An 18,446-nucleotide genomic window follows, 5' to 3' on the forward strand; every position below is an offset into this window, starting at 1 on the left:
GCGTGAGGGATATCAGCTGTGGGGCAGGTTGACTCACCTTCCTCCAGCCACTGCCAGAGGGGCATTTGAAACTGTACGTTTGCGTCATTGTTTGCTTGCTTGCTTGCTTGCTTGCTTTTCCACACGGCCAGAGAAGGGTGCACCGTTCCCGGCGGCACTGCAATGCCAGGTCGATGCGTGGAGTGAACGGAGCAAGCCCCTTTTTCAGCTCCCAGTTCTAAAAATCCGTTTAATATGTTTGTCCTTGGGTAGAGGACATATCAGATATTAAACTGATAAGAACAGATACTACACTTGATCTTAGCCAAAAGGCCGAGAAGCGATGGGCCCAAAGTGTCTGGCGTTCCAGCCAGGCTCTTGGCACAAATCTCGCTGGTCGCGGTTGGCTGCTTTTGACATGAGCGGAGCAATGGCTGCTTTTCACCACCTCCGCCCACCTCCCCATTCCTGACCTCGACAGCTGTTTGACTTTTCACAAACTCAAAGGGCTCAGCCATACGGCAGAGCCTGCCAAAAATAGCTTAAACTCATTGGTGTTCCTCTCCACGGAAGTCTTTAGTAAAAGGTGAAAGACTTGTGCGTGATGAAGAGAAACCAGAGTCAGTACAGGCCTCTCCTCAAGAGCGGCCGAGGACCCCATTGGTCCCAGTCACCGCCCTCACGGTAGCCTTCTCTTAGCTTGCCAAATCCCCGCCCCCTCCCCATGTTGTCACGGGCTCTAGCCAATCGGGCTGTGGAGAAAAGTGTCTGGGCCTCAACATGCAATCCTCACAAATTTCTCAAGTTATCAGGCGCTTGCAGGCCCCCGGGGACCAAAATACAGGGAAAATGCGGGGTTGATTGGAGGCTAGCAGCCCTTCCAGGGCGCGTGAGGGATATCAGCTGTGGGGCAGGTTGACTCACCTTCCTCCAGCCACTGCCAGAGGGGCATTTGAAACTGTACGTTTGCGTCATTGTTTGCTTGCTTGCTTGCTTTTCCACACGGCCAGAGAAGGGTGCACCGTTCCCGGCGGCACTGCAATGCCAGGTCGATGCGTGGAGTGAACGGGGCAAGCCCCTTTTTCAGCTCCCAGTTCTAAAAATCCGTTTAATATGTTTGTCCTCGGGTAGAGGACATATCAGATATTAAACTGATAAGAACAGATACTACACTTGATCTTAGCCAAAAGGCCGAGAAGCGATGGGCCCAAAGTGTCTGGCGTTCCAGCCAGGCTCTTGGCACAAATCTCGCTGGTCGCGGTTGGCTGCTTTTGACATGAGCGGAGCAATGGCTGCTTTTCACCACCTCCGCCCACCTCCCCATTCCTGACCTCGACAGCTGTTTGACTTTTCACAAACTCAAAGGGCTCAGCCATACGGCAGAGCCTGCCAAAAATAGCTTAAACTCATTGGTGTTCCTCTCCACGGAAGTCTTTAGTAAAAGGCGAAAGACTTGTGCGTGATGAAGAGAAACCAGAGTCAGTACAGGCCTCTCCTCAAGAGCGGCCGAGGACCCCATTGGTCCCAGTCACCGCCCTCACGGTAGCCTTCTCTTAGCTTGCCAAATCCCCGCCCCCTCCCCATGTTGTCACGGGCTCTAGCCAATCGGGCTGTGGAGAAAAGTGTCTGGGCCTCAACATGCAATCCCCACAAATTTCTCAAGTTATCAGGCGCTTGCAGGCCCCCGGGGACCAAAATACAGGGAAAATGCGGGGTTGATTGGAGGCTAGCAGCCCTTCCAGGGCGCGTGAGGGATATCAGCTGTGGGGCAGGTTGACTCACCTTCCTCCAGCCACTGCCAGAGGGGCATTTGAAACTGTACGTTTGCGTCATTGTTTGCTTGCTTGCTTGCTTGCTTGCTTTTCCACACGGCCAGAGAAGGGTGCACCGTTCCCGGCGGCACTGCAATGCCAGGTCGATGCGTGGAGTGAACGGAGCAAGCCCCTTTTTCAGCTCCCAGTTCTAAAAATCCGTTTAATATGTTTGTCCTCGGGTAGAGGACATATCAGATATTAAACTGATAAGAACAGATTTTTTTTTTCTTTCGAAAAGATTTATTGACACTCATTTCAAGTTTTTTCAAAGAAGGTTTACATCTTGAGATACAAAGGGTACATTATAATCACAACACTATGATAAATAGTTGTAAAACCATTGTTTGTTTGTTTGTTTTTTTTTTTAAAAACATTAAAAACAAATATTTCAAGGGGTTTTACATGTTGTCAAACATAAAATCCATCTCACAAATGAAAACCATGGAGTGTCCCAAATCTTTAAAAGGGAGTGCATTGGTTTAAAACTTCTCTTCTTTCTAATTTTGTGCAGGAGCAGAGTGAGTCCCTACCCAGGGTCACTCATTCCGCTCCCCCAAACATTTGGTCTCTCGGGATCCTGTCGTGGTGCTCAGAGGAGATCCTCACCCTGTTGCTCCTTCCCACCTGCCTCACCCGGAGAGCCAGGCCGCCGCTGCTTTGACCTTTTCATGTGTGGCTCCGGCTCCTTCGTCCGAATGGGCACAGAGGCGATGCTTCTTTGTGGCTGTGTCCTAGGCCTGCCGCCTACAGCCATCCGGATCACAGCCACGGGGGGGATCTGCATGTGCTTCCTTACCAGCAAGTTTCTGGAGGTCCATATGGCGTCTTTGATGGCGGCTAGGGTGAGCCACATCTGGGCAAAGTCATCTTTCTTCAGTGTTTTTTGGCTCACCCCATAGAGCACCAGTTGTGCTGTAAGGACCTCCCTTGCTGGCAAGTACGGGAATTGCAAGGAGCCGGCCATTGCCCACTGGTCTACGGCAGCGCTGCACTCCCAGAGCAAATGCCTCACCGACTCTGGCGCGCCACAACCGGGTCGGGGGCAGGTTGAGCGTGTTGACATGCCCCGGGAGTGCATGACGGACCTGACTGGGAGAATCTCATGAGCCACCATCCATGACAGGTCCCGGAGTCTGTTTGGAAGAGCAGAATGGTTCACGTTGCGCCAAACTGTTGAGGGCTCGCCAAATGCGAGCCCGCGCACTGGACTCACTGGCTCCTGCTCCTGCACAACAGAGATCAGAGAACGGTGGTTGGTTAAAATATGCAGCTCCTCCTGCTCCAGTTTAAAATGCTTTAAAAACGTCGGGATAAAAGCATAGGCTGGTGGCAGGCTAAAAGACACGGGTACTTTAAGATCTGTAGGTAAAATCTTCAATCGTCTGAGGTACGATCCCATCCAGAAACGTGTCATGGCTGTAGTTTTGGGGTTTCCGGATGGGTCTGTGGCTTGTTTGAGGTGTAGTGCGGTGTATCGGCTTCCTAAAAACAAGTACAGGTCAGGCACTCCTTTTCCTCCTTTCTCTTTTGGCCTTTTCATGACCTCCCTCCTCAGTCTCTCCCACTTGGAGCCCCACAGGAAATAAAAGATGGCTCGCTCCAGATCTAAAAGCACTCTCCTAGGTGGGATAAAAACAGAACTGATGAGTAAAAGCAAAGGTAAAATCACCGCTTTGATGATTAAAACCTTTCCTTCAATAGTCAGTCCTCTAAGTCCCCAATATCCTAGTCTTTGTTTTACTTTCCCTACCACGTCTGGCCAATTTGTTGTTCCTTCTCCCTCCCTGTCAAATTTGATCCCCAGTATTTTTTGGTCAGTCTGGGTCACAGTCAAAGGGAGTCCTGTCATCTCAGTCGCTGTCCACGGTCCATAAAATTGGGCTTGGGTCTTGTTTTTGTTCAACTTTGACCCAGAAGCCTGTCCAAACCAGTCAGTCAAGTCCAGCGTCCTGTTGACGGATAAAAGGTCGGTGCATAAAATGTTCACGTCGTCCATGTATAAAATACACTTGGTGTCCAGTCCCCCGCTCCCCGGTACTCCCAACCCATTGATTCGTTGATCCCTTCTCAAGATCTGTGCCAGCGGTTCTATACATGTTATGTATAGGAGGGCAGATAACGGACAACCCTGACGGACACCGCAGTTAATATCGACTGCTTTTGTCAAATGCCCGTTAATCACAAATTTGCTGGTAATGTCCCGATACAGCAATCCCACCCAAGCTAGAAACCTTTCTGGGAACCCCATTTTTTGCAGTACCTTGAAAAGGTACTGGTGCGAGACCCGATCGAAGGCTTTCTCAAAATCTAAATTTAGGACTACTAGCCGGATGTTTCTGTCTCTCGCGTAACAGATGGTGTCTCGGATCAGTACCAGGCTGTCGGTGATCTTCCTCCCTGGGATGGCACAGCCTTGATCCGGGTGAATCACCCCCTTTAAAAACAAGGACATACGTGAGGCTAAAAGTTTGCTAAAAAGTTTACAATCAAGGTTTAAAAGTGCGATAGGTCTCCAGTTCATCAGGTCGGTCTTGTCTTTGTTTTTGTGCAGTAGAGTCACTATCCCTACTCTAAAACTGTCAGGAAGTCGGTCTAGGTGCTCAAAGTCTTTAAAAACATCGATCAAATCAGGTGCTAAAATGTCCCAAAAGGTCAAATAAAATTCCAAGGGAAGTCCATCCTGTCCTGGGGACTTCCCTTTTTTAAAACTTGACAAACATTTATTTAACTCTAGAATGGTAAAATCTTGGGTTAAAAGCACACTGTCTTTTACTTTTTTATCGATGGATTTTAAAACTTCATTCATGGTGTCTATTCTAATGGGCTTTTCTTTATACAATTCTACGTAAAAATTTTCCACAATCTGTTTAATTTCTTCGATATTCTCTGTTATGCACCCGTTTTCCTTTTTTAGTTTTAAAATGGTCCCCCCTTTACTAACAATTTTCTTAAAAAAATACCTGGTGCACTTCTCACCCTCCTCTATTTCCCGTTCCCTGCTCCTTAAAATGACACCCTTGCTTTTAATTTCAGCTAAAACCGACATCTCTGATTTGATTTCTCTAATTTCTTCATTAAAATCCATTCCATTTTGGTTGAGGTTAAAATAGCGCTGTAGTCGCTTCTGCAGTCCCATCATGCGTCTGTTCTCCTTGCCCTTTCTTTTTTTGCCTGCCTGTCTGAAAAAAGTCTGGGTCTTTCCCTTCACCATCTCCCACCAGTGTGCTCGTGTATCGTACATGTCTTGAAGGGTCTGCCACTCTCGGTACTGCTCCCTGTACTGCTGAACTAGATGTTGATCTTCAAGCAGGGAGCAGTTGAGTTTCCACAGACCACTTCCAAAAGTCACACCTGAAGAGAGTGAAAGGGTGCAGGAGAGCATCAGGTGGTCAGAAAAGAAAACAGGGGTCAATCTAGCATCGGTCGGCGGGCAGTCCCGTGTGAAAATAAAATCTATGCGAGAGGCTCTGGTGCCATCACCACTGAACCAGGTGAAGCCCTCCTCTCTGGGATGCATGGTTTTAAAACAGTCTTGTAGTTTAAAATCCCTGCATATGCCCTGTAATAAAACCGATGTTTTGTCAATTTTAAAATCTTCCCCTGTTCTTTTTCTATCTTTTCGACTTAAAATACAGTTAAAATCACCTCATAAAACTAATGGCACTCTCCCTAGCATGTGGGACTGCAGGTCTTCTAAAAGGTCATACCTGTCATTTTTGTCGTTAAAGCCATAAATATTGAGAAGGTTAAAATCCTGTCCCATAAAGGTCAAGTGTGCTAAAAGTGCCCTACCGTCTCTCACCACAGTGCTACCCTTCACCAGAACCTGAGGGTTTTTTATTAAAATGGCCACTCCATCGTTCTTATTTTGGTTTGATCCGCTCCATATCGATGTCTGTGGCCACATCTCCTCCCACTGTCGGTAGTGTTTTAAAAACGGTATGCCACATTCCTGCATTAAAAACACATCTGACTTTGTAGAATTAAGAAAGGATAAAACACTCTGGGCTCTAACTCTCGACTTCACACTTCTCACATTGATGGTTGAGAAGGTGAGTGTCATGAGTATGATTAAAAACAACAGGTATGAAATTTTAAAAACACTAAATAGAGGTTTAAGATGCTAAAATATCTTTTTTTTTTTTAAAAAAAAGGCAGTTAGACTATTTCTTGTGAACGGGGCTCCTCCTTCACTTCAACAGGTGATGAAGGAGGGAGTTGAGCTCCATTCCCCCGTCGGACTCTGGGGGTTGGCCTTTGACGCAAGGCTGCATTTAGCTTGGAGTCCTTAGGGGTTGATTGTAGAGCTACTGTCAGAAAAGAGACTTCATTTGGTGAATTGGAGGGGAAGACTCTGGGCTCCTCCACAGATGAACTGTCTGAGAGAGTCCCAACTCTTCCCCTCTTCTCTGAGGCTACAGGAGACTCAGAGGACAATTCCGATGCAAGTCTCTTTGTTTGCTGGGCATCGGGGAGGGGGGCATCCTCACTATTTTCAGGTGGTTGAAAATCTTCCATTTCTGAACTAGCTCCGCCCACTTCCTGCATCTCCCCATCCTCCTCTCCACTCTCCATTGATGGGGCTGTTGCAGGCCCCTCCCCCTCTCCCGCCTCACATGATCCCTCCTCTCCAATCACAGTATCTGGCGGGAGATTTGAATTTTCCTGCCCAGCCTCTTCAACCTGCTCTTTTTCTTTTTGTCCTCCATTTTGTTCATTGGCTTTTGCTGCCTTTAGTTTGTTGGCAAACGATTTGGGGCAAGCTCTGAAGAGATGATTTGTTTCTCCACAAAGGTTGCACTTCCTGCCATTGGTGCACTCCTCAAAAGTGTGCCCAATTTCTCTACACTTTCCGCAAAAGGTTTTTGTGCACGCTTCTACCAGGTGCCCATGCTCACCACACTTGCGGCAGAGCTTGGGCTGACCTTGGTAGTGGATGTAGCCCCTGTTTTCACCCAGAACTATCATTGACGGCAGATGTTTCAGGCCTTGGAAGCCCTGGGGGTCCTGCCATTGTTGAATGGGGACCCTCCAAGCGCAATTCCAGATGCCGTCCTCATCTCTCACTTTGGTAGCCTGGCCTTTAACAGTGCAGTATCTCCCCAGCCATATACAAATGTCTTCTGCATTCACTGTCTCATTAAACATTCTGACAATGACTGTTTTCAATGCATTATCAGTCAGTTTTTCAACAACAAATGCAGAAAACTGGGGTTTCACAGACTCAAATCTTGTCCAAAATTCTCTCAAGATAGCCGCAGACTGGAAGCTTACATCAAAACCTTTGTTTAATGGTAGGGTCAAAATACAATTCAAATCGTTTGCTGTGAATTTCAAAGCCTGTTGGATTAGCTTCCTGGAGAAATCTAGCCTTGACATCTCCAGGAGCTTTCCATCCTTTTCTTTAAACTTAAAACGGACGCTGTGGTGCCTCCGCATGTTGGCATGGGTGGCCGACATGGTGGAGGCACCACAAGCTAAAAGGATCTAAAATCAGTAAAAAACTTACAATGGACAAAAAAACAATGAACAATAAATAAGTAAATACAATTAAAAATATAAAAAAGGAAAAAAATCTAAAAACGTACTTACCTTTTCAAGTTTTGGCCTGGACAAGGTGTTGAATCCGGCAGAGCTCAGGTAAGAGATTCTCTGGGCCAATGAATTCCTATTTGTTTAAGATATGCAACTACAGAAAAGTTGCACAACTTTAAACAAGGAATGTAGACAATTTCCTCCCAAGAGCTGGTTTAACTCAGAGCCACAACAGGCAAGAATTTAACCATCAAAAGGAGGCGACCGCAGTCTTAGCCAAAAGGCCGAGAAGCGATGGGCCCAAAGTGTCTGGCGTTCCAGCCAGGCTCTTGGCACAAATCTCGCTGGTCGCGGTTGGCTGCTTTTGACATGAGCGGAGCAATGGCTGCTTTTCACCACCTCCGCCCACCTCCCCATTCCTGACCTCGACAGCTGTTTGACTTTTCACAAACTCAAAGGGCTCAGCCATACGGCAGAGCCTGCCAAAAATAGCTTAAACTCATTGGTGTTCCTCTCCACGGAAGTCTTTAGTAAAAGGCGAAAGACTTGTGCGTGATGAAGAGAAACCAGAGTCAGTACAGGCCTCTCCTCAAGAGCGGCCGAGGACCCCATTGGTCCCAGTCACCGCCCTCACGGTAGCCTTCTCTTAGCTTGCCAAATCCCCGCCCCCTCCCCATGTTGTCACGGGCTCTAGCCAATCGGGCTGTGGAGAAAAGTGTCTGGGCCTCAACATGCAATCCCCACAAATTTCTCAAGTTATCAGGCGCTTGCAGGCCCCCGGGGACCAAAATACAGGGAAAATGCGGGGTTGATTGGAGGCTAGCAGCCCTTCCAGGGCGCGTGAGGGATATCAGCTGTGGGGCAGGTTGACTCACCTTCCTCCAGCCACTGCCAGAGGGGCATTTGAAACTGTACGTTTGCGTCATTGCTTGCTTGCTTGCTTGCTTTTCCACACGGCCAGAGAAGGGTGCACCGTTCCCGGCGGCACTGCAATGCCAGGTCGATGCGTGGAGTGAACGGGGCAAGCCCCTTTTTCAGCTCCCAGTTCTAAAAATCCGTTTAATATGTTTGTCCTCGGGTAGAGGACATATCAGATATTAAACTGATAAGAACAGATACTACACTTGATCTTAGCCAAAAGGCCGAGAAGCGATGGGCCCAAAGTGTCTGGCGTTCCAGCCAGGCTCTTGGCACAAATCTCGCTGGTCGCGGTTGGCTGCTTTTGACATGAGCGGAGCAATGGCTGCTTTTCACCACCTCCGCCCACCTCCCCATTCCTGACCTCGACAGCTGTTTGACTTTTCACAAACTCAAAGGGCTCAGCCATACGGCAGAGCCTGCCAAAAATAGCTTAAACTCATTGGTGTTCCTCTCCACGGAAGTCTTTAGTAAAAGGCGAAAGACTTGTGCGTGATGAAGAGAAACCAGAGTCAGTACAGGCCTCTCCTCAAGAGCGGCCGAGGACCCCATTGGTCCCAGTCACCGCCCTCACGGTAGCCTTCTCTTAGCTTGCCAAATCCCCGCCCCCTCCCCATGTTGTCACGGGCTCTAGCCAATCGGGCTGTGGAGAAAAGTGTCTGGGCCTCAACATGCAATCCCCACAAATTTCTCAAGTTATCAGGCGCTTGCAGGCCCCCGGGGACCAAAATACAGGGAAAATGCGGGGTTGATTGGAGGCTAGCAGCCCTTCCAGGGCGCGTGAGGGATATCAGCTGTGGGGCAGGTTGACTCACCTTCCTCCAGCCACTGCCAGAGGGGCATTTGAAACTGTACGTTTGCGTCATTGTTTGCTTGCTTGCTTGCTTGCTTGCTTTTCCACACGGCCAGAGAAGGGTGCACCGTTCCCGGCGGCACTGCAATGCCAGGTCGATGCGTGGAGTGAACGGAGCAAGCCCCTTTTTCAGCTCCCAGTTCTAAAAATCCGTTTAATATGTTTGTCCTCGGGTAGAGGACATATCAGATATTAAACTGATAAGAACAGATACTACACTTGATCTTAGCCAAAAGGCCGAGAAGCGATGGGCCCAAAGTGTCTGGCGTTCCAGCCAGGCTCTTGGCACAAATCTCGCTGGTCGCGGTTGGCTGCTTTTGACATGAGCGGAGCAATGGCTGCTTTTCACCACCTCCGCCCACCTCCCCATTCCTGACCTCGACAGCTGTTTGACTTTTCACAAACTCAAAGGGCTCAGCCATACGGCAGAGCCTGCCAAAAATAGCTTAAACTCATTGGTGTTCCTCTCCACGGAAGTCTTTAGTAAAAGGCGAAAGACTTGTGCGTGATGAAGAGAAACCAGAGTCAGTACAGGCCTCTCCTCAAGAGCGGCCGAGGACCCCATTGGTCCCAGTCACCGCCCTCACGGTAGCCTTCTCTTAGCTTGCCAAATCCCCGCCCCCTCCCCATGTTGTCACGGGCTCTAGCCAATCGGGCTGTGGAGAAAAGTGTCTGGGCCTCAACATGCAATCTCTTGGCACAAATCTCGCTGGTCGCGGTTGGCTGCTTTTGACATGAGCGGAGCAATGGCTGCTTTTCACCACCTCCGCCCACCTCCCCATTCCTGACCTCGACAGCTGTTTGACTTTTCACAAACTCAAAGGGCTCAGCCATACGGCAGAGCCTGCTGAGACAGCTTGACTCGCAGACCCCCACTGCCAGGCACAAAAAAACCTCTCACTCCAGGATCAGCCCGAATGGCAGCTGCTAATGGCTCCATGTAAAGCACATAGAGCAGCGGTGAGAGCGGGCAACCCTGTCTCACCCCAGAGTACAAACTAAAAGCCTCCCCCAGGTGCCCATTAACCAAAACCCTGCTCCCCGCACCCCTATACAATGTGCGCAGCCACCCTACAAAAACCTGACCGAAACCTAGCCTTTCCAGTACACTAAACATAAAACCCCAATGTACTCTGTCAAAGGCCTTTGCTTGATCAAGACCGACCAGCATAAGCGGCAGATGCCTATCCTCAGCCCAAGCCACAGCATCCCGTAAGAGTTGCAGGTTCCATCTTACTGAGCGCCCTGGCACTGCACATGTCTGGTCCACATGGACCACATGTGGCAGGGCCACGCTTAACCGGTCTGCCAGAACCTTAGCCAGGAGCTTATAGTCTACGCACAGCATGGACAGCGGTCGCCAGTTATCCATATCAGCGCGATCCCCTTTCTTAAACAGAAGGGAGATAACTCCAGTCGCCATAGACCTCCCCATTTTCCCCGTACAGAGCACCTCAGTCAACACCTCCAACAATACTGGCCCAAGTATGTCCCAAAACTTAACATAGAACTCTACCGGCAACCCATCAATGCCTGGCACCTTGCGCCTGTTCATCCTACAGAGAGCACCTTCAAGCTCTTTGAGGGTCAGTGGGGCCTCCAAAGCCCGCACTATGTTCCCTGGCACCTGCTGGTTCAGCAAATCCAGGAACACCCCTCCCCCTCCTATGTCTACCGCTCGCTCCGTGAAAACATCACGGAAATGATCTGTAGCGACACACACCATCTCGCAGGTGTCCACCACAACCCTGCCCTGTTTATTCCTAACTCCTGACACCAGCTGCTTCGCCCTATCAGCCCGTATGGAGCCAAAAAAAGCAGCCGAACATGTCTCTGACTGTTCAATGAACTGCAGACGTGACCGCACCAGGTATGCGCGGGCCCTACCCTCAAAAATATGTCTCAGACTTGCTTTCAAGGATGCGCAAACTTGATGGTCTACAGCACCTTTACAGTTACCCCTAGCATACTCGAGTTCAAGGCGGTGCTGGAGATGGACCACCTCCCTCTTTGCCATTCCAGCCTTTCTCTGACAATAACTTAAACAAAATATCTTCATCCTCTCCTTAGCCACCTCCCACCACTCTAACAACCCCTGGCACAGCGGTTTGAGTCCCATAAGACCCTTAAAAAACCAAAGAAACTGTTGACTAAACAAGTCCTCCTCCAGCACACTAATATTTAAGCGCCAAAACCCAGGCCCGAAGACTGGCAAATCCAAACTCACCGTAAACAGCAAACCATCATGATCCGAAAAGCAAACCGGGAGCACCCTTCCTGCAACCAACTTCAAGGTCTTAACAAAAAATACATAATCTAAACGCTTAAAGATCCCCTGCGAATTACGCCAAGTGGGACCATCCATGAGTGGCCTGACCACCCTCGCCCCATCGACCAAACCAAAACTATTCAAAAGATTAGAAATGTACAGGTCGCTGGCATCACCCCCCTTTCCTAACTCTACATTAAAATCACCCCCTATGATGACCTGCCTGTTGGTGACAAGGTGCGGCTCCAGCATCCCAAACATTTCTTTCCGCTCTGCTGAGGATTGTGGTCCATAGACCACAATGATTCTCAGCGTGTTTGTTCCCCAGGAGATGTCCGCACCCATTATTCTCCCCTGGACAATAACAAAAACACCCTCCACTTTAATCTCCTTAAAACCAAACAAAATCCCAACTCCTGTAGAGTGAACACCCCCTATGCTCCAGACTGAGTCCCCTCTGGTCCATTCCCTTCTAAAACACCCAACATCCCCCATATCCCGTAAGTGGACTTCCTGCAACAAACAAAAAGCTACACGCAAAGAGCTAACAAATTCGAAAACGATCCTTCTTTTAACAGTGTTCCTCATTCCCCTCACATTCAGAGAAAGAACATCAAAGGAGAACATTTTAAATTACAGATGCTTACACTCAAACAAAAACAAAAAGAAAACAAAACAGTCCCCCCCCCTACTGTGAATACAGATCATCTCCTTCACTATCCATCTGGTCCGCCCAGGAAAAGGGAACAGCATTTGGTGAGGATGAAGGCCTTTTTGGTCCCTCGTATGCGTCCTCACTCAAAGGAGACGACAATAGGAGCAAACCGGGAGAAAGCTCAAAATCAAGCTCCAACCCAGCTGGTGGCTCCTCACCCAAAACCCCTGAGACATGCTCCAACCCCTGACCTGTATCTATTGCATCCCGCCCCCGGGCCCCTCCTCTAACCGTTTCCCCCCCCTGTTGTATTCCATCAGCCCTACCCACATCAACCCCCACCTCTGCGGCCTGCCCCCTCCCCTCTCCCTCCCTCTCCCTCTTTGACCTTTTACTCTTCACCACCTGCTCACACTCCCCCTTTTCAATCGAGAGACCCTCCTCCAACACCTTCAAACCTCTTCGTGCTCCTTGCTTTGGCTCGGTGGGAGCGGCACCAGTGGGGACCGTGTCCGTAATCCCCGAGGGCACCTGGTCCACACTGACTTCTCCAGCAACACTGGCAAGTCCCTGCACCTTGGATACAGAGTCCACTCTACTCCCAGAAGGGCCTGGAAGCTGATCCGCTTGCTGTGGATCAATTGACGTATTGCCCATTGGCACGAAAGTCCCTCCAAAGTCTTGAGCCTTACCCTGCCCTCCAGTGGCCCCAGCTACTTCTGCAAAGGTTCTCCTACGGCCAGGACAGCTCCGATAGAGGTGATCAAGTCCACCACATCCATGACAGGCCTTCAGTGCAGTGCAGTCTTTAGCCTCGTGTCCCCCCTGACCACAGAAACGGCAGCAGACCCCAGTGCATCCTGCCTCCGTGTGGCCAGACTGCCTACACTGCCGACAGAAAGACGGTTGCCTCGAATAGAACAAATAGCCACGGTCCCCACCGAGACTAAAAAAGGCGGGTGGATGTCTGAGACCACCAGGCCCTTCTGGCTCAGGCTTGAGCAACACCTGGAACTGCCGTCTGCCAGTCCAAAACCCCATTGGATCATTAACATATCTTGCTGCTGACACCACTTCTCCATACCGGCCCAGGAAATCAGCCAAGGCAAGATCAGTCACAAACGGGTTAAACATGTGAACTGTGATCTGCCTGAAATTAGGTCTGTCCAAACTCAAAATCTTGTAGCAGGCAAGGGGCCTTACCCCAGCTCCAGCCGAACAATTTTCAGACACCTTTCTGTACACCTCCTCATTCCTCAGGGTGACATCAAAAGCTTTTTCCTGTTGGTTCCATTGAATGCACAAGACATCCTCCACCGTCAAAAGAAGCTGGCCCATGATGACCCTCTTGCAGAACCACGATCTTGAAACAGCATCTTCTTCTGTCACGATTGCCTGGAAACGAAGCGTGAACCTCAACCCAACCATAGGGATAACCTGCACAGGAGAGGCCATACTGGCCATCGCTTCCATAGAAGTGTCGCCCAGATCAAAAAAGAAAAATCTCTCCACGAATACTACACTTGATCTTAGCCAAAAGGCCGAGAAGCGATGGGCCCAAAGTGTCTGGCGTTCCAGCCAGGCTCTTGGCACAAATCTCGCTGGTCGCGGTTGGCTGCTTTTGACATGAGCGGAGCAATGGCTGCTTTTCACCACCTCCGCCCACCTCCCCATTCCTGACCTCGACAGCTGTTTGACTTTTCACAAACTCAAAGGGCTCAGCCATACGGCAGAGCCTGCCAAAAATAGCTTAAACTCATTGGTGTTCCTCTCCACGGAAGTCTTTAGTAAAAGGCGAAAGACTTGTGCGTGATGAAGAGAAACCAGCGTCAGTACAGGCCTCTCCTCAAGAGCGGCCGAGGACCCCATTGGTCCCAGTCACCGCCCTCACGGTAGCCTTCTCTTAGCTTGCCAAATCCCCGCCCCCTCCCCATGTTGTCACGGGCTCTAGCCAATCGGGCTGTGGAGAAAAGTGTCTGGGCCTCAACATGCAATCCCCACAAATTTCTCAAGTTATCAGGCGCTTGCAGGCCCCCGGGGACCAAAATACAGGGAAAATGCGGGGTTGATTGGAGGCTAGCAGCCCTTCCAGGGCGCGTGAGGGATATCAGCTGTGGGGCAGGTTGACTCACCTTCCTCCAGCCACTGCCAGAGGGGCATTTGAAACTGTACGTTTGCGTCATTGTTTGCTTGCTTGCTTGCTTGCTTGCTTGCTTTTCCACACGGCCAGAGAAGGGTGCACCGTTCCCGGCGGCACTGCAATGCCAGGTCGATGCGTGGAGTGAACAGAGCAAGCCCCTTTTTCAGCTCCCAGTTCTAAAAATCCGTTTAATATGTTTGTCCTTGGGTAGAGGACATATCAGATATTAAACTGATAAGAACAGATACTACACTTGATCTTAGCCAAAAGGCCGAGAAGCGATGGGCCCAAAGTGTCTGGCGTTCCAGCCAGGCTCTTGGCACAAATCTCGCTGGTCGCGGTTGGCTGCTTTTGACATGAGCGGAGCAATGGCTGCTTTTCACCACCTCCGCCCACCTCCCCATTCCTGACCTCGACAGCTGTTTGACTTTTCACAAACTCAAAGGGCTCAGCCATACGGCAGAGCCTGCCAAAAATAGCTTAAACTCATTGGTGTTCCTCTCCACGGAAGTCTTTAGTAAAAGGCGAAAGACTTGTGCGTGATGAAGAGAAACCAGAGTCAGTACAGGCCTCTCCTCAAGAGCGGCCGAGGACCCCATTGGTCCCAGTCACCGCCCTCACGGTAGCCTTCTCTTAGCTTGCCAAATCCCCGCCCCCTCCCCATGTTGTCACGGGCTCTAGCCAATCGGGCTGTGGAGAAAAGTGTCTGGGCCTCAACATGCAATCCCCACAAATTTCTCAAGTTATCAGGCGCTTGCAGGCCCCCGGGGACCAAAATACAGGGAAAATGCGGGGTTGATTGGAGGCTAGCAGCCCTTCCAGGGCGCGTGAGGGATATCAGCTGTGGGGCAGGTTGACTCACCTTCCTCCAGCCACTGCCAGAGGGGCATTTGAAACTGTACGTTTGCGTCATTGTTTGCTTGCTTGCTTGCTTGCTTTTCCACACGGCCAGAGAAGGGTGCACCGTTCCCGGCGGCACTGCAATGCCAGGTCGATGCGTGGAGTGAACGGGGCAAGCCCCTTTTTCAGCTCCCTGTTCTAAAAATCCGTTTAATATGTTTGTCCTCGGGTAGAGGACATATCAGATATTAAACTGATAAGAACAGATACTACACTTGATCTTAGCCAAAAGGCCGAGAAGCGATGGGCCCAAAGTGTCTGGCGTTCCAGCCAGGCTCTTGGCACAAATCTCGCTGGTCGCGGTTGGCTGCTTTTGACATGAGCGGAGCAATGGCTGCTTTTCACCACCTCCGCCCACCTCCCCATTCCTGACCTCGACAGCTGTTTGACTTTTCACAAACTCAAAGGGCTCAGCCATACGGCAGAGCCTGCCAAAAATAGCTTAAACTCATTGGTGTTCCTCTCCACGGAAGTCTTTAGTAAAAGGCGAAAGACTTGTGCGTGATGAAGAGAAACCAGAGTCAGTACAGGCCTCTCCTCAAGAGCGGCCGAGGACCCCATTGGTCCCAGTCACCGCCCTCACGGTAGCCTTCTCTTAGCTTGCCAAATCCCCGCCCCCTCCCCATGTTGTCACGGGCTCTAGCCAATCGGGCTGTGGAGAAAAGTGTCTGGGCCTCAACATGCAATCCCCACAAATTTCTCAAGTTATCAGGCGCTTGCAGGCCCCCGGGGACCAAAATACAGGGAAAATGCGGGGTTGATTGGAGGCTAGCAGCCCTTCCAGGGCGCGTGAGGGATATCAGCTGTGGGGCAGGTTGACTCACCTTCCTCCAGCCACTGCCAGAGGGGCATTTGAAACTGTACGTTTGCGTCATTGTTTGCTTGCTTGCTTGCTTGCTTGCTTTTCCACACGGCCAGAGAAGGGTGCACCGTTCCCGGCGGCACTGCAATGCCAGGTCGATGCGTGGAGTGAACGGAGCAAGCCCCTTTTTCAGCTCCCAGTTCTAAAAATCCGTTTAATATGTTTGTCCTCGGGTAGAGGACATATCAGATATTAAACTGATAAGAACAGATACTACACTTGATCTTAGCCAAAAGGCCGAGAAGCGATGGGCCCAAAGTGTCTGGCGTTCCAGCCAGGCTCTTGGCACAAATCTCGCTGGTCGCGGTTGGCTGCTTTTGACATGAGCGGAGCAATGGCTGCTTTTCACCACCTCCGCCCACCTCCCCATTCCTGACCTCGACAGCTGTTTGACTTTTCACAAACTCAAAGGGCTCAGCCATACGGCAGAGCCTGCCAAAAATAGCTTAAACTCATTGGTGTTCCTCTCCACGGAAGTCTTTAGTAAAAGGCGAAAGACTTGTGCGTGATGAAGAGAAACCAGAGTCAGTACAGGCCTCTCCTCAAGAGCGGCCGAGGACCCCATTGGTCCCAGTCACCGCCCTCACGGTAGCCTTCTCTTAGCTTGCCAAATCCCCGCCCCCTCCCCATGTTGTCACGGGCTCTAGCCAATCGGGCTGTGGAGAAAAGTGTCTGGGCCTCAACATGCAATCCCCACAAATTTCTCAAGTTATCAGGCGCTTGCAGGCCCCCGGGGACCAAAATACAGGGAAAATGCGGGGTTGATTGGAGGCTAGCAGCCCTTCCAGGGCGCGTGAGGGATATCAGCTGTGGGGCAGGTTGACTCACCTTCCTCCAGCCACTGCCAGAGGGGCATTTGAAACTGTACGTTTGCGTCATTGCTTGCTTGCTTGCTTGCTTTTCCACACGGCCAGAGAAGGGTGCACCGTTCCCGGCGGCACTGCAATGCCAGGTCGATGCGTGGAGTGAACGGGGCAAGCCCCTTTTTCAGCTCCCAGTTCTAAAAATCCGTTTAATATGTTTGTCCTCGGGTAGAGGACATATCAGATATTAAACTGATAAGAACAGATTTTTTTTTTTTTTCTTTCGAAAAGATTTATTGACACTCATTTCAAGTTTTTTCAAAGAAGGTTTACATCTTGAGATACAAAGGGTACATTATAATCACAACAATATGATAAATAGTTGTAAAACCATTGTTTGTTTGTTTTGTTTTTTTTTAAAACATTAAAAACAAATATTTCAAGGGGTTTTACATGTTGTCAAACATAAAATCCATCTCACAAATGAAAACCATGGAGTGTCCCAAATCTTTAAAAAGGGAGTGCATTGGTTTAAAACTTCTCTTCTTTCTAATTTTGTGCAGGAGCAGAGTGAGTCCCTACCCAGGGTCACTCATTCCGCTCCCCCAAACATTTGGTCTCTCGGGATCCTGTCGTGGTGCTCAGAGGAGATCCTCACCCTGTTGCTCCTTCCCACCTGCCTCACCCGGAGAGCCAGGCCGCCGCTGCTTTGACCTTTTCATGTGTGGCTCCGGCTCCTTCGTCCGAATGGGCACAGAGGCGATGCTTCTTTGTGGCTGTGTCCTAGGCCTGCCGCCTACAGCCATCCGGATCACAGCCACGGGGGGGATCTGCATGTGCTTCCTTACCAGCAAGTTTCTGGAGGTCCATATGGCGTCTTTGATGGCGGCTAGGGTGAGCCACATCTGGGCAAAGTCATCTTTCTTCAGTGTTTTTTGGCTCACCCCATACAGCACCAGTTGTGCTGTAAGGACCTCCCTTGCTGGCAAGTACGGGAATTGCAAGGAGCCGGCCATTGCCCACTGGTCTACGGCAGCGCTGCACTCCCAGAGCAAATGCCTCACCGACTCTGGCGCGCCACAACCGGGTCGGGGGCAGGTTGAGCGTGTTGACATGCCCCGGGAGTGCATGACGGACCTGACTGGGAGAATCTCATGAGCCACCATCCATGACAGGTCCCGGAGTCTGTTTGGAAGAGCGGAATGGTTCACGTTGCGCCAAACTGTTGAGGGCTCGCCAAATGCGAGCCCGCGCACTGGACTCACTGGCTCCTGCTCCTGCACAACAGAGATCAGAGAACGGTGGTTGGTTAAAATATGCAGCTCCTCCTGCTCCAGTTTAAAATGCTTTAAAAACGTCAGGATAAAAGCATAGGCTGGTGGCAGGCTAAAAGACACGGGTACTTTAAGATCTGTAGGTAAAATCTTCAATCGTCTGAGGTACGATCCCATCCAGAAACGTGTCATGGCTGTAGTTTTGGGGTTTCCGGATGGGTCTGTGGCTTGTTTGAGGTGTAGTGCGGTGTATCGGCTTCCTAAAAACAAGTACAGGTCAGGCACTCCTTTTCCTCCTTTCTCTTTTGGCCTTTTCATGACCTCCCTCCTCAGTCTCTCCCACTTGGAGCCCCACAGGAAATAAAAGATGGCTCGCTCCAGATCTAAAAGCACTCTCCTAGGTGGGATAAAAACAGAACTGATGAGTAAAAGCAAAGGTAAAAT

At 50.2% G+C, this 18,446-nt stretch overlaps 17 non-coding genes and 2 pseudogenes across 17 annotated transcripts; all 19 read right to left on the bottom strand.

Annotated features, from left to right (window-relative positions):
- Positions 1-132: 132 nt before the first annotated feature.
- Positions 133-324, bottom strand: LOC139619621 (U2 spliceosomal RNA). Its single transcript, XR_011690612.1, has one exon. It is a non-coding gene; the product is annotated as a U2 spliceosomal RNA (small nuclear RNA).
- Positions 325-488: 164 nt separating this feature from the next.
- Positions 489-603, bottom strand: LOC139619361 (U5 spliceosomal RNA). Its single transcript, XR_011690360.1, has one exon. It is a non-coding gene; the product is annotated as a U5 spliceosomal RNA (small nuclear RNA).
- Positions 604-990: 387 nt separating this feature from the next.
- LOC139618753 (U2 spliceosomal RNA) lies at positions 991-1,182 on the bottom strand. Its single transcript, XR_011689785.1, has one exon. It is a non-coding gene; the product is annotated as a U2 spliceosomal RNA (small nuclear RNA).
- Positions 1,183-1,346: 164 nt separating this feature from the next.
- Positions 1,347-1,461, bottom strand: LOC139618956 (U5 spliceosomal RNA). Its single transcript, XR_011689960.1, has one exon. It is a non-coding gene; the product is annotated as a U5 spliceosomal RNA (small nuclear RNA).
- A 395-nt stretch (positions 1,462-1,856) lies between these two features.
- Positions 1,857-2,035, bottom strand: LOC139619719 (U2 spliceosomal RNA; annotated as a pseudogene).
- Positions 2,036-7,788: 5,753 nt separating this feature from the next.
- Positions 7,789-7,903, bottom strand: LOC139618957 (U5 spliceosomal RNA). The gene has a single exon (XR_011689961.1). It is a non-coding gene; the product is annotated as a U5 spliceosomal RNA (small nuclear RNA).
- A 387-nt stretch (positions 7,904-8,290) lies between these two features.
- Positions 8,291-8,482, bottom strand: LOC139618765 (U2 spliceosomal RNA). The gene has a single exon (XR_011689786.1). It is a non-coding gene; the product is annotated as a U2 spliceosomal RNA (small nuclear RNA).
- Positions 8,483-8,646: 164 nt separating this feature from the next.
- Positions 8,647-8,761, bottom strand: LOC139618958 (U5 spliceosomal RNA). The gene has a single exon (XR_011689962.1). It is a non-coding gene; the product is annotated as a U5 spliceosomal RNA (small nuclear RNA).
- A 395-nt stretch (positions 8,762-9,156) lies between these two features.
- LOC139619453 (U2 spliceosomal RNA) lies at positions 9,157-9,348 on the bottom strand. Its single transcript, XR_011690448.1, has one exon. It is a non-coding gene; the product is annotated as a U2 spliceosomal RNA (small nuclear RNA).
- A 164-nt stretch (positions 9,349-9,512) lies between these two features.
- Positions 9,513-9,627, bottom strand: LOC139618959 (U5 spliceosomal RNA). The gene has a single exon (XR_011689963.1). It is a non-coding gene; the product is annotated as a U5 spliceosomal RNA (small nuclear RNA).
- A 3,800-nt stretch (positions 9,628-13,427) lies between these two features.
- LOC139618738 (U2 spliceosomal RNA) lies at positions 13,428-13,576 on the bottom strand (annotated as a pseudogene).
- A 164-nt stretch (positions 13,577-13,740) lies between these two features.
- Positions 13,741-13,855, bottom strand: LOC139619354 (U5 spliceosomal RNA). Its single transcript, XR_011690353.1, has one exon. It is a non-coding gene; the product is annotated as a U5 spliceosomal RNA (small nuclear RNA).
- Positions 13,856-14,254: 399 nt separating this feature from the next.
- Positions 14,255-14,446, bottom strand: LOC139619641 (U2 spliceosomal RNA). Its single transcript, XR_011690631.1, has one exon. It is a non-coding gene; the product is annotated as a U2 spliceosomal RNA (small nuclear RNA).
- Positions 14,447-14,610: 164 nt separating this feature from the next.
- LOC139618960 (U5 spliceosomal RNA) lies at positions 14,611-14,725 on the bottom strand. Its single transcript, XR_011689964.1, has one exon. It is a non-coding gene; the product is annotated as a U5 spliceosomal RNA (small nuclear RNA).
- Positions 14,726-15,116: 391 nt separating this feature from the next.
- Positions 15,117-15,308, bottom strand: LOC139619399 (U2 spliceosomal RNA). The gene has a single exon (XR_011690396.1). It is a non-coding gene; the product is annotated as a U2 spliceosomal RNA (small nuclear RNA).
- Positions 15,309-15,472: 164 nt separating this feature from the next.
- On the bottom strand, positions 15,473-15,587 carry LOC139618961 (U5 spliceosomal RNA). Its single transcript, XR_011689965.1, has one exon. It is a non-coding gene; the product is annotated as a U5 spliceosomal RNA (small nuclear RNA).
- A 395-nt stretch (positions 15,588-15,982) lies between these two features.
- Positions 15,983-16,174, bottom strand: LOC139619454 (U2 spliceosomal RNA). Its single transcript, XR_011690449.1, has one exon. It is a non-coding gene; the product is annotated as a U2 spliceosomal RNA (small nuclear RNA).
- Positions 16,175-16,338: 164 nt separating this feature from the next.
- Positions 16,339-16,453, bottom strand: LOC139618962 (U5 spliceosomal RNA). Its single transcript, XR_011689966.1, has one exon. It is a non-coding gene; the product is annotated as a U5 spliceosomal RNA (small nuclear RNA).
- A 387-nt stretch (positions 16,454-16,840) lies between these two features.
- LOC139619655 (U2 spliceosomal RNA) lies at positions 16,841-17,023 on the bottom strand. The gene has a single exon (XR_011690639.1). It is a non-coding gene; the product is annotated as a U2 spliceosomal RNA (small nuclear RNA).
- Between the last annotated feature and the right edge of the window lie 1,423 nt (positions 17,024-18,446).

This window comes from Trachinotus anak, unplaced genomic scaffold (genome assembly GCF_046630095.1).
Source record: "Trachinotus anak isolate AG129_WGS33_773 ecotype Australia unplaced genomic scaffold, CSIRO_AGI_Tana_v1 ptg000003l, whole genome shotgun sequence".
NCBI classification, from domain to species: domain Eukaryota; kingdom Metazoa; phylum Chordata; class Actinopteri; order Carangiformes; family Carangidae; genus Trachinotus; species Trachinotus anak.